This window comes from Leuciscus leuciscus, assembly GCF_965113295.1.
Source record: "Leuciscus leuciscus genome assembly, chromosome: 7".
Classification (NCBI taxonomy): Eukaryota; Metazoa; Chordata; class Actinopteri; order Cypriniformes; family Leuciscidae; genus Leuciscus; species Leuciscus leuciscus.
Genome location: NC_138731.1, coordinates 38,938,235 through 38,944,147, shown reverse-complemented (window position 1 = coordinate 38,944,147; position 5,913 = coordinate 38,938,235).

The window sequence follows — 5,913 nt, the reverse complement described above, 5'->3', positions numbered from 1 at the left end:
GACTCAGAGCAATGCAATATAAGCTCCCACTGGGACCTGCTGATGCTCCTACATTATTTATGATCCTGATTCAGGATGCTGTCTGCAGTTTTCGCATCACATGGCCGGTTTTCTCTTCATAGACACGGGTAAACCGTGAGACAAGAGAATGTTCTTTATAATGTATAACACGCTCGATCACACTGGCACTTCATTTATGGATTTTTAATTATTCAGGGATTCTTAGGAGGTGGGAATGAATCACTGCCCTGCTAAACCTGCCATTTTATTTTTAGGCAGAGTGGATGTAGTATGAATCAAGGGTTTAAGACAAAATAGTGAAGAATGTTTTTGAGAAGTAACGTTTAAAAAAAATAAAATGAAGATTCCCACAACTTTTGATCCAAAGGATTTCCATGCCTTTTCCAGACATCTGTGACTGATATAGTTTTTTTATTTTTATTAATTGAATAAAGATTTGCTCTCACAAAGAGCAATTTCTAGCTGATATACTGTATTTTATATTTAGCCGTCCTTTAGAAAAAGAAAATCACATGTAATATAATAGAGAGCTTTGTGGCATTGAGTTCTGCACATGTGAAAACCCCCTTAGAAAATGTTGAAATGTAGTTTTAAATATTAGTATTTTGAAGTTGAGCATAATTAGAAAATTCCTTGGTATTTCCAGGTTTTCAGTAACCCCGGGAACCATATAACAGTGTTGTTATTGCTAACCACAACTACATTGTTTTTGTTCACTAGTAACATTTTTAAATACGAGACATGGCAACTCACTGAAATAAAATAAATTTAAGTTGGTTATAATTAAGAAATAAGTTTCTCAAATAAGTTTAGTAACTTGAACAAACTAAAACAAATAATAAAAACAAATGAAATAAAAACAAATAAAATATTAAAATAGATTTTTTTAGAGTAATACAAATAAACATAATTACTAAAACTTGAACTAAGCTTAAAATGAAAAATGAAAATATACAAATAAAAGGTAATTGGAATGAAAATATTAAATAATAATAAAATAATGCTGCCCTTTAAAATACACACACACTCAAACACACTTAAAATCTTAATTTTCTCATATGCCTTAAAAAAGAAGCACGGGCATTGTTTTTTTTTGTTTTGTTTTTGTTTTCTTGGATAATGAAAGTAAAGGTATTAAGGTGTAATGATTCAAAGTGTGGCCACGTATCGATCCTAACGCTATAGGACAGACGCCACCTGTGCTGTTTGCTCGGGAATGGAGGACATCTGCCAGTGAGATAACTGTTATTGATCCACCTGTCTGCTCTGAAATAGGTCATTAGTCTGTGGCCTGTCTAAAACACAACCTGAAGGGGCAAAATTGAGATATTTCTGGAAACAATAACTAATATGAATGAAAATGAAACGAACAGTTGGTTCAATTTTACTAAACACACATATTGTACAGGACATCCCTGAGACCCACAGAGTACAAGCGGTTAAGAGAATGGATGAATGGATATTTGTAATGCTGTCCATTACATAAGATTAGGACGAGGTGTGATAACCTTATTTAGTTGCAGTGTGTATATACACAGACAAAACGAAATAGCAAATAATTTTTTTATGCAATGTAAAAGTTGCATTAAAAAAATAAATAATGCAAAGTTCTGTCATGAAACTCTAGATGGTGCAACCTGCTTGAAATCTCATCATTCTCTATAGAGCACAGCTGATTGGTTCCTGCTGTATCAGTAGCCTATGAGCTCGCTGCTTAGTCTTCATATACTTGGTCAGCATTTGCTATAGCAGATTCAGCTCTCTTTCAGAAACCCTCCACCTTCCCCAGCTCCACCTGTATAGGTAGATCTGCTACAGGCAATTCATGTACACTATATTGTAGAGCAGCAGCATGTCTTGCTCACAGTGTCATGTATGTATTGGCAGTAGCAAGTCTCGAACCTGCTCAGCAGCAGCAGCGTAGCAGATCTAGTCTGCCAAGACCAAATATATCAACATTGTCATACACATTACCATGCCAAAAACTCAGAGTTGTTATGACAGAAATTTGAAATATGAATTAAATAAAACATATTAGGGTTGTATTATAGTTATTTTTTTATTTTATTTTTTATAATACTTTTATTTAGCAAGTATTCAATTTGTAAAAAGACATTTGTAAAAAGACAGTAAATACATTTGTAATGTTACAGAAGATTTCTATTTCAAATAAATGAACTGAAATTTCAGCACAGGAATAGATTACATTTTCCTGTAAAAAAAAAAAAAAAAAAAAAAAAGAAAAAAGAAAAAAGAAAAAAGGCATATTAAATATGCCTTACATTTTTTAAGTACAATGAATTTGGATGTTTAATTCACTTAAACATATTACATTAAACTGACATAAAAAACGAGTTGAAAATTATTTAACTTATTTTGACGAGTAATGTAAAAACGTGTTGTCAACTTATTGATTATATAATTATTATTATTTATTTTTTTACAGTGTACTGAATATTTGACAATAGAAAAGTTATTTTAAAATGTAATAATATTTCACAATATTACTGTTTTACTGTATTATTAATCAAATGCAGTCTTAGTGAGCATAAGAGACTTTCAAAAGCATTGAAAAAATATGACCAAACAAACCCTGTTTTTTTTGTTTTTTTTTATTATTAATAAATTGACAATTTATTCTTTAATTTTTAACTCTTCCATAAAAACAACATAGCCAAAGCTTGTCCCGAAACAAGCTGTTTTCTATTTTTTCATCTCTTTAGACTAGATTCAACAGATATTATTTTATATAGTATATATTATTTTCAGGAGTCAGCTAGTGTAACCAGAGGCAAGTCTGGTGGAAAAAAAGAGGGAGTAAAGGAAGCCCGAAGAAACAAACTCACACCAGTTCAACCTGTTCACCTCAGAAACAAACAGAACTACACCGGACCTGACTGATGTTTACACCCAGTCACACTGCCGCCCATTTACAGGCTGAGGCCTGACCTTATGACCCTCATCACGCACGAGGAGCAGGTAATATCAGGGCGGAAATTACTAGAGCTTAATGAACGTCAAAGGGTGGAGAAGGCACAAAACAGGCACTGTTTATTACCCTCGTCCCACAGCGTTTGACAGACCGTTGCGTAAGTTTTAACAGATATGCTTTTATTACACAGCAAGTGCAATTAATCTAAACAGCAGTCACACAAGCTGTCAAAATCACTGTGCACTGAAGTCTGATGAAAACGCAAAGAGTAGATGTCAGGTGATGTCATCAGACCAGGCTGTCCTGTCCAAGAGTTCAGAACACACACAAATGTACAACCATGTCCTTGTGCTCACTGGTGTTTTTCCTTAAGTAAGAGGCAGGGTGAGAAAGAAAAGTGAGATTGTGTGGTCGGGAAACATTCTGTACCCTCTATTAGACGTGACGGCGACTGAAATCCAATAGCAGCTGTAATAAAGTTAATTTTCAGTCTGTCTCCTCTGTAGACGAACAAAAAACACCTTTATGCTGTTGACTGGACACAGCTGAGCTGCTTAAACAGTTCAAAATGGAAACCCCACTCGATTGTTGAGTTATTCAACCCATTTCTGTTATATCAGTATCCCGCAGGTCTAATGTAGCCTTTTTATGTTAATGGCCGCCCTCTGAATCATTTCAAGCGTGCCCACAGTATCAGACTCACTCTCCCGCCAACCTACTATCTCAGAGACATGTTTCCATGGTAACAGTGGGCCGGATTGAGTTATGTATCAAAATAATTTTCTGACCCACAGGTATATTTATCATCATACTTGGCTAAACACAGCAGTAGGAGTCTGCCATTAACACTGTTGCCCGCATTAAAAAAGGACAAGCACGATCGGGAACGAAAGAACTTTTCAGTTCAGCTGAAATTATATGAGCCTGTATCAGATCAAGCACAATATAGGAAGGTTTTAACAGGTGCTTAATATTTGGAACACTTGAAAAGGTTTCATATTCAACCCCTTTCAAGCATTCCATTGAAAAGGCTCTCTCTCTCTCTCTCTCTCTCTCGCTCTCTCTCTCATACCTTATCTTATCTTAATGCAACGTAGAACCATTTAATGGTTAATTTTCTTTTTTTAAAGGAAATTATTACTTTTATACATCAAGGATGCATTAAATTGATCAAAAGTGAATGGAAAGACAATTATAACATTACAAATTTCTTTCATATAAATTCTGTTCTCCATGGGGAAAAAATCTTGGTTTTCACAAAAATATGAAGCAGTACAACTGTTTGTCAAAATCTATAATAATAAGAAATGTTTCAAATCAGCATATTAGAATGATTTCTGAAGGATCATGTGAACCTGAAGACTGGAGTAATGATGCTGAAATTCAGCTTTGCATCACAGGAATAAATTATACTTTCAAATATATTAAAACGGAAAACAGTTATTCTAGTTTGTAATAATATTTCTGAATAAATTACTGTGGTTTTACTGTATTGTAAATGCACCTTTGGTGAGCGAAAGACACTTCTTTAAAAACATTTTTAAAAGATCATGCCAATCTCAAACTTTTGAATGGTTATGTATTTTATGAAATTTGTTTTATTGCCAGATTGTATCATGGACAAACATTTTCTGGTTCAACACCAACAAATGTACCCAGGATCATGAGAATAAAATAAGAACTAGGGCTGTCAAATCGATCGCATCTAACATAAAAGTTTGTGTTTATATGTGTATGTGTGTGTGTGTGTGTGTGTGTGGGTGCATGTCTATGCACACACACACACACACACTGTATGTATATATACACACAGACACGCACACACATCTATATTATATAAACAAACATTTATGTTAGGTGTGCTTAATCAATTTGACAGCACTAATCAGAACACAATAAACTAGAGGAACTTACATTAAAAACTATTTCTCTCTGAATGTAATTCTTGATTTTAAAAAGATCAACAAAAGAAGTTCAACATGAGTTCATATTTACTTTCTGAAAGCCAGTTTACCAGATTAAACACTGTAATACAATGGTCTGTCTGAATACTCGATTTTGATTGGCTGGAAGTTGTGCAATAAAACAGTTTAAAGGGATAGTTCACTTTGAAATTAATTTTTGGTATGTTTTAGCTTACCTCAAGGGCATCCAAGATGTAGGTGTCTTTTTTTCCGCAGTAGTTTCAATTTTTATATTTTTAGGTCAAACCGTTCTTGTCTGTCAGTCATATAATGCAGGTCTATGGTCATTATCTCAAAACACAAGCACAGAGTCCAAATTAAAACAATTCCCCGTCGTCCAAATTAAACAATTCCCCATCGTAAGTACACATTGATGGCCTAAGACACGAAACGAGCGGTTTGTGTGAGAAAACGAACAGTATTTATATCGTTTTTACCACTTATACGCAGCCATGTCCGAGTGATCTGATCTGACGAGTACGCAGACTGGTGCATAGATATATACACTAGATGTCGTATAAGAGGTAAAAACGATATAAATACTGTTCGTTTTCTCACACAAACCGCTCGTTTCGTGTCTTAGGCCATCAATGTGTACTTACGATGGGGAATTGTTTAATTTGGACGACGGGGAATTGTTTTAATTTGGACTCTCTGCATGCTCTTTGAGACAGTGACCATCGACCTGCATTATATGACTGACAGACAAGAACGGTTTGACCTAAAAATATCAAAATTGAAACTACTGCGGAAAAAAAGACACCTACATCTTGGATGCCCTTGAGGTAAGCTAAAACATACCAAAACTTAATTTCAAAGTGAACTATCCCTTTAATGCACAGCTAGCAGTGGATTATCCCTTACTAATGGATTCTTGGCCTGGATATTCAGATCCTAAATGCACTGTAAAAATAAATTGTAAAAATAATAAAAGATTAAAAACATGCAGTGAATAAATGCAATTAATTAAGAAGACTGATTAACTATTGATAGCAC